The following is an 8717-nucleotide window of genomic DNA, read 5'->3' as shown; positions in this document are numbered from 1 at the left end:
ACCTCTCCCTGCCGCTGCCTGGAAAGCCGTAATGCTGAGAGCCGTGGAAGGGCAACGGCCCTCCCTTGGCAAGCTCTACCGTGTTATAAACGCCTGGTATATAACACACCGAAACAAAATACCTCTGCTGTGCAGCTCTGCTGCCTTTGGGCTTTTCCAGTTCAGCTCTGTTTCAGTAACTGCTCAGCTGGCCAGAAGCTGCATTTTGGGGGCAGACCGAGAGATCACTTCATGGTAACTCAGTGCTAAGACCCCCCGGCCTGTCTCCTCCGGGAAAAAGGACTAGTGATGATTCTGACGTTTGAGTCACTTATTTGGCATCTGAGTGACCCCCTCTTTGAAACGAGTGAAGCTGTTGACTAATCTCTGAGCTATCGGTGCAGAGCTTCTGCCTCTGTCAAATGAGGAGGAGTTTGCTGTATCCTGTGTTTCTGAAAGCTGAAGATGAAGTTGTTGGCTTTTTCCAGCCAATAAAATTTTAAACAAATTGGTTTACCTTACTTCAGACGCATCACAGATTTCTAGTACTGGCTGCTTACCTCTCATTTGGCTGACATCACCCTGCACAGCCACTGTTTCGGAATGCTTTCCTCCCGCTCTTTGTATTTGAATTCTTGCTATGTCCATTTTAGAACCTCAGCCATTTTGTACTCGGAGCTACCTACTCTCAATTCTCAAACCTCTTCCAAACGAAGCCATTTAAAGTCTCCCTCCTGCCTCCTCCCCTCACCTTCCCTCCCACACAATCCCCGTCTCATCTTTGATGCAGCAAACATTTATTTTTCCTTAAATTTTATTGAGTTGTGAATTATATGTTGCTCCCTCCATAGCACTTTGGAGAAATAAAACCGCCAAACTGAGCTGCACAAGAGGATGAGCTAGAAAAGAAGTGAACTGAAAATATGACCAAAAAAAAAATCAGAATTATTAAATAAGAGTGCTGAAGAACGGCAGGAGAATTCAATTTCCAGACACGATGGACGTATATGGATTTGCCATTTTAATGCATGCTCTTACAGGTGGTGATGGCTTTTAGGACAGGAATGAGGCAATGAGCTTTAACACATCCATTACCTAAACAAAATTCTCCCTCTCTGTCCATGGTGTTTCAGCTCAATCTTTCTCTTGCTCTTATTTTTCCTTCATCACGCCCCTTTCCTATTTTTTTCCCTTTCCCTTGTGCTTTAACATGCAGGTATAGACCAATATAGTAGTTGTCCCAGGCCAGCAGTTTGTGATGAGCTCATCAACGCAAAGTGTTACGAAGAGCTAGCATTTGTTTGACGCCTTTCAGCTAAGCCTACAGAAACAGGCGTTACTTTTCCTGTTTTATAAGAGGAAACAAAGGTACATTTTATTTTCGTGATACCCGAGGTCCCGTATTGCATAAAACCCCTAAACATTGGCTCTTGCTGTAAAATGGCTCACGTCTAAAATGCTTTCAAAACCAAATACGACGTTACCACTGGGTGTAAAGTACATAAACACAGCTTGCTTTTTATTCTCCTGATGATCAAATACTGCGATTTCCACATAGCAATAATTCCACTCTACTGAGTGGAATTCTGACCGTGCGTAATGGTTGCAAGCCCAAGCCAAAGGAGCTCAGGCGCGTTGGTTTGTGAACTGTGACGCCAGGAGCGCGTTGCAGTGAGCATCAATTTTAATCACCATAATTGATCTGCACCCTTAGTCATTCCTAATGTCAGTCACGCGTGATGCGCAGAAGAAAGTAAATGTTAAAAAGAAATTCGGGATAGAACATTAGAAGAAGTAAATCCAGGTATGATACAAACACTACGAGAACTTTAAAAGTAATGCTGGGGAGAACGCTGTTGTAATTAAAATGCAGTTTTCTTACCAGATGCCAAGTAAAAGCAATACAAGGATTTGACTCACATTGTACCTAAAGTCTGTACATAGCAGAAAGAAATTAAAGTGATAAAGACATCAGGGAATGAGGGATATTCGCTAACCAACGCATTTATACATCTCTGAAGCAAAAGCAGTTGGCTACAGAAGGCTGAATGTTGTTAGCCGCCGGGCTGAGCCAGGCAGCCTGGCCTCCTGGGGCTCTCCTGATGGAGGAACGCCGGCACAGGAACGTGCGCCCCTTGCCCGCTCTCCGCCCTCCTCTTCCCCTTCCAGCAATACCCATTACAGCAGACGGACTCCGAAACAGTGAGATGGCCCAAAACGCTGGTGACATACCAGATTTCCATTGCAAACGTCTGGCAACCGCAGCGAGTCAAGTTCAAAGGGTTAACGACAAAGTGCAATTAGTCCTGGTTCAGCGTGGAGGGGTGATGGCAAAACACGGGGCTACCCACCTTCTGTACTTGGGTGAAGGCGGGTGTTCTCACCGTAAGGGGCCACGTACCCGTGGATGTAAAAAGGCTGGTTAATCCGGGCAATTTTTTGCACCGCGTCCTATAAATCACAAACTAAGTTTTTCCATGATTCAGTGCGATCGCTGTTAGTATGAGGCGGCAGCAGGAGACAGCGAGGTTGGCAGTGATGGTGACTTAATGCGAGCGCCACTTCGTTCAGTACCAAAGCCTGATTACTGATTCTTCTTTCGCAGAGGTGCTTCTGTAATATTTCCACTTAAAAGATGCCACTGAAAGTGGACAAAACTAGGAGTTTCTGGTCCACAGAAAATTCACCAGAAATTCTTCTCATTTAGAGTGAATACTGTAAACTGTGACATTTTCCATGGGAAGGAGAGTCCGACAATTCATGTTTTAAAAAAAGCTCATTTTCTGTTATTTTTACATTTTAAAAAAATATATATTTTTATATATATATATATGTACATTCCAAAAACTCCTCTTAGTCACATTTCACGCTCTTAAAACATCGTAGACTTTCTTGTTGAGGGAAACCCAAAGAAGCCCCAAAGCCACCTGAAGGCAGGCGCCGGCAGCCGGCTGGCTTCCCTTCCGCGCGCGGGGCCCCAGCGGGAGGGGGCGCGACCCTGCCACCTGGAGAGGGGGCAGCACCGTCTGCCCCGTGCAACTCAGCTCCTCGGGATGGTGCTCAAGGGGAGGAAGAAATGGAGGCAGAGGGGTGCACAGAGGCATTCTGGCATTCTGTCTTGGCCTTTTCTGCGCCAGCTGAAGTAAAGAGAACTGAAAAAAAACCCCCAGATTCGGGAACAGGAGAACTTTCTGTGCTTTATGAGTCAAACTGATCACGCAGCAGAGTTTTCTTTTGTCACAGTTGGTATTAACTTAACAACAAGCTGCATAAATTTAATCAGAAGACCCTGGTGGACATAGCATCAGGGCTAAGCTGAGAAATAACCCCCCAGATCCCCGGATTGCTGGTTAGTACTTCTTCTAGAAGACCAGAGTGCTGTTGACAGACCTGGTGACAACAAATAGCTTATCTTATCTGTGACATGCTGAAAATACCTTCACGTTTTGATCCATAATTCACATGCAACCAAACTGTATTTTTGTGGCTGGAGAACAAATTCCAAAATTACAATCAGGAGACTCTACAGATATTCAGATTTTGTGCAAGTAAGAATTGAGCCCTCCAAGCCTGCAAAAGTCGCTGGTCGTAGAGGCAGGCTGGCCGCTGCTCGGGTAGTTTTCCCTGTGGGGTATGCCCAGCAGCCCTTGGGGGAGCCTGTGTGGGCTCCGCAAGCTTCGGCTTTTCCTGAGAAATCCACCGCCTCCTCGGGGCACTGTTCGTTGGCGTGAAGCGATGCACAGCCGAAGATCGACACCGAGAAACAGAATTGATCTATTTATACTGCCCAGCTTGTGCTTTTATAGATAGGATTGTATACGTTATCTTTAACGCTGGGCTAGCGGAGGCAGAAAATGAGTGCCTGGACTGTTAATGTCCAGTGATTTCTGATCCCTTCAATAATTCAAGGATGGGGAGTACAATATGGGGGACATGCTTACGGTAGATGCTAAAGCCGCACCTCGTGTTACCGGTCCAGAGGTGCCTGGTGCCCCTTCCCGCCATCCTTCTGTGCCAGCCTCTCCCTCGCTTTCCTTCTGGCTCTCCTGCGAAACGTCCCCCTCTCCTTCACCGTTTCAATGAAAGACAACTTCTTCCAGCGTGGCCATTATTTATATGAAGCAGCAGAGGGATTTCTCCCGTCTCTTCGGGGAGCAATGAAGGAAAACAGCAGTGTAAAACCTCTGTAACTGGATGGCCTGTTTAGGTATGCAGACCTAACCTGCCAGGATCTGAAAAGCAGGCAGCCAGAGGGCATAAAAGACTCCATTCAATAAAACCATTTAACTCTCCACTACTGGCATTAATTATCTGATTCTCTGCCTCTGAGGTCCACCAGAGCAATGCACTTGCTTTGAAAACGAAAGCAGGTCGCTCTTTTTAAGTATAAATAAGGTAAAATGTAACGGGAAATGGCCTTATCGGGGAACAAGGCGCCTGCTAAGGTTTGAGAAGGCTGCTCAGGCCCTTGAGAGCCGCTCGCTCTTCCCCAGCGCTCGTTCCGCGGCTTGTTCCAGCTACAGGAGCTTGCTTCTGGGTCACAGCGGTGGCATGCTAGAACAAGCTGTGCTTACCTGCGGCATGGGCGGTATGTGTTCGTGCCGTGATAATTGCAATCAAGGGTTTTCATGCTGCCAGGTCGTGTAATTTTCAGAAGAACTGATGTAAACCTAAGCTAAATCTTTTCGAAAGTCAATGATACAGGGAAAACCAAAGGACCCTACATCACTGAGGTTATTTTTGTTTATAAATTTTGCCCCTGCTCTATTACCATAAATTTACGGAGTAAGCTTCATTTCCAGCTTATCTATGCCAGTAAGACTGACACAACCGTCTACTGAGCTATAGTGGTCCTGTTCTGTAATGGGATGTTGACAGTCAATTTAAAATAAGGGCATGGGCTTTCACTCAAATCAAAAAGAGACTGAAGAAAATCGACTGCTAGTTCTGAAAAAGATCTGAAAGTTTATTTTTTCCCCAAAATGCTTCCGTTCTTTTCTTAGCTAGATTAATATTTAGACTTTGAAAATACTCTGTCAACCACTAAACAAATGAGAAGCCTGGGACAGATTTAAGGAGAAAATTAAACTCAGTTAATGTGCAGGGAAGTGATTTTCCTTCTGGAAAAAAGACTAGAGGAGACAGGCAGTTAAAAGAGCCTGCATAGAAATAAAAAATACAAAATTATTTATTTAAAGAAAAGGAATGCTCCCTTCAAGAATAAATCAACACAATACCCAGGAATGGCCCCGCCAGCGTGACAGGGTGTGTAGCTGTGGTTAAATTCAGCCGTTGTCTTGGAGGAAGAGGAGGACCTCCAAAGGCTCGTGGAGGCTGCAGGACACAAAAGCTTTTATCTGGAATAGCATGTTTCTTCAAATGAAAAAGATATTTTTATGTCCTTGCTTTACATTTTTGCATTTTATTTTGGGTGACTTTTGAGAAATAATCGTGTGCGATACTTTTAGGCTTTTTTCCCTTTTTTCCCACCTGAAATTATGTTTTCTCAGCTAGCCGTCTCCTCTGCAAGGCGAATGACACTGCAAAGCTAGGCGGACTAAATTAGCCAAAGTTTTTTGAAGCTTCAGTAATTTTTAATCTGTAATTATTTGCTCAGGGGAAAAAAAGAATCTTATATATTTCTAAAATCAATTTTAAAACAGCTAAAATTTGTTGCCTTAAAAAAAAAGCCATTGTTTTTGCAGCAGAAGTATGCTTGGCAGAGCAGAGGGCAGACTGGGAGAAGACCCAAAGACCCTTCAGGGCTGGCTTTGCAGCGGTGGTGATTTCCTTGGCCCCTGCCGACTGCGAAGCCTCAGAAGCCTCCGTCAGGGCCATCTTCAGCGCCAGGGCCATCAGCTTGATAGGACGCCTCTCCATCCCGTGCTCAGTGGATCCGGTCACTTGAGCGTGGGATGGAGAGCCCTGTTCATAGTTTATTTGTCCTGTACTCCCCCAGACTTCGCCATTACAAATCTGGTTTGTAACCACGGGGAGAGACCTCTAATCGGAGCTGTGCTCAGTGCCTCGCTCATCCTTGAGGCAGCCTTGATGTCGCGGTAATGGAAAGAACAAACCAACACAATCCAGTTTGCAAAAGCTTTTGATCCTTGCTTTCATCAGCCTTTCGATTTTCAGCCCCCTTATGGAAGAAAATACCTATATGAAAAAACCAAAAAGTGTTCTTTGACTATGTCAGTGCAACTGGTGTTAATATTAGTGCTTCCTTCCTGCATAAGCAAACGCTGAGTGCTTTCAAAAGCATCCTAGAGACCCGTAACCATACATAAGCCAGAAATCCCCAGCCCTCATTTTGCAGATTTACAATAAACATAGCACCGTTTAGTTGGACTCTTTTGGATTCCCTTAAGCAACTTTTATGTTTGCTTGCCCTACAGGTGAAAAGCAATACCTAGTGGTAATAAAAAACGAATTTATTTTTATGTATAAAGTTATGCACCAGGTGGTGTTTACTACTAGTTTTGGAAGAACAGCTTTTAAAACCTTAATTTCAAGTGATTCCTAAGCAATACTCCAAGGGCGTCAGCTTTCTACGAAGCATTTCCTGGTGGTCATCTGGTTCCTAGCGGGCAGGCTGTACCACAAGGTAAAAACTGCCTTCAGTAGGTCATTGCGTTCCCTCCTCCGTGAACAGCACGGAGACATGACGTGGCTGTGGCGGGGGAGGTAGATACCAGAGCAGGATTTGGCAAGGTTGCCCTCCAATGCAAGCTCTCAGCAAGCGAGTGTAACTAAGAAACCACCATCACACCATTTCTCAGCGGCCCGGGGATCCTGTTGTTGTATTATTGGAAAGCTTGTGTTACAACTGTGCCTCTTGAGCTTTGGGGGGTTGTTTGGACTCTCCGAGCTACTAAAGCTGCTATTTTGAGAAGTCAAACAGGTATTTCACACCACGCAGCTCACATCATCTACCTTCAGCCCCTTTGCTGAAAGTAATTTTCTTCCAAAGGAGTCTGTTTTTTCGCAAGAGTTTCTGAAAACCTGGAGGTGAAAGCAATATAAGAACAAACGAACAAATACGCCGTCGCATCCACCAGAACACACTATATTGCTCAGGAACTGCTCGGGGCACATGGTGCTATCACGGTTCTGACCGATCGGCGATGCTTCACACAACCTCTGCTTAGCAAAACAGCCCAGGTCAACCTGGCACCTCCTGACATTCCTCACGGATCGCATTATGATCAGTCTTTTCAATTAGAAATAAGCATTATCGCTTAACAGTCAGTTAAGCATTTTTCTATGGATCCCAGCGTTCTGTTGTAGCCTTTTCATAGGATCCTTCTGTTTATTAAAGGAAGCTGCAGATTTCTGTTATGTGCAGACAGCCACCAGTGGCGACTGATGAAAAGCACGAATCTTTACAGATAAATCAAATAAGAACATCCTAAACCAACTCACCAGCTCGCCATAAAGCAATTGCTGCAATTGATCAGTCTCAGAAATCATATAGGAATTCTTCCAGCGAAAGGATAGAGCATCTGGACTTTTTTCCCCCTCTCAAACTCTTTAATTTTTGATGGTTGGGTTCTTTCTTGCTGGGTAAAGCAATAAACCCATTTTACAGTTCTGTCAGCTTCACTGCACCAGGTTGCAGCCTGTAAGAAAAGAGCTGTGAAAGTTGCCTGCAAACATAACGGATCTCTCCTTTTTGCACAGTGCAATATATTCGTTTCAAATTTGGAGGCCTTGGTGAGCAGGAAGCCCTGCTTAGCCATCTCCTGGGTTGGGGAAAGAGCAGAGAGGGTGAGGGAAGAAAAAGGCACAGCCTGACTTGGGCTACAGCTGCCCCATCCTGCAGCTCCAAGTGCCCCACTGAGCTGGAGATAGCTCCGTCTATCCCTGCCGCTTTGGCACGTGAGCTTTGCCCTTTTAGCCTAGTGCTTAGGCTAAATCTTAAAAGACGCAAACTGTCCCAGAGAGAGCTCTCCAACGAGTTATGAAGGGGCTGGTCCCAGCGCAAGAGGTCTCCTGAGTTCCCTGGTCCTCTCGTGTTCAAGGAGGAGATAGATACGTGGCTCAGAAAGAGACGGGTTGTGGTATCCCTGCAGGGCCAACCTGTTATCCATGTGCAGGGAGGAGGTGGAGAAGACCTTTTCCTTCCTTTCCTTATCATTTTCAGCGGGGAAAAGCCAGTGGGACGCAGGAGGCCTAGAAGACCCTCATCTTCTCCTCTTCCAGCTTCCCCAGCGGAGCAGCAGGAGGCAGCAGATGTGATCCTTACTGCTCGATGCCGTACATTTTAGATCTCAGCAGAAACTACCAAGCTTTTCCAAGATTTAGGGCGGAGCTGGCGGTTTCCTTGTCCGGCAAGGAGTCCCGAGGCAGCTGGCACTGGTCCCTGCCGCGGATGGCACGCCAGCTCCCGAGTTAGGATGCTGGGACAGGGAACCACCAAGGAGCCTGCGTGACTGCTCTCTGGCTCCGGGGATTAGGAGAGTTCTGCTGCCAGGCTGCCTGTACTTTACCGAGTTTTTAAAAGATGTTTTCACAATGATGATCAAAACAAATCTTTACTCTCTGTACAGTTTTTGTCAGAATGGCTTATTCTCTAAAGGGATTGCTTTTCCTCTGGATTTGTCATTCTTTTTGATGGCTACAATATTGCACAACACAGTAAATAATAATATCAGGCTCCGATATAGCTCTTTTCATACAAAGCCCATGAAACAATTCTTTGTAGCACATGAATACTACTAAAGAGCCTTGCCGCT

Source organism: Nipponia nippon, unplaced genomic scaffold (assembly GCF_047370975.1).
Source record: "Nipponia nippon isolate SJK-2023a ecotype South Korea unplaced genomic scaffold, ASM4737097v1 scaffold_12, whole genome shotgun sequence".
In the NCBI taxonomy this organism is placed as follows: Eukaryota; Metazoa; Chordata; class Aves; order Pelecaniformes; family Threskiornithidae; genus Nipponia; species Nipponia nippon.
This window is presented reverse-complemented; position numbering follows the sequence as displayed.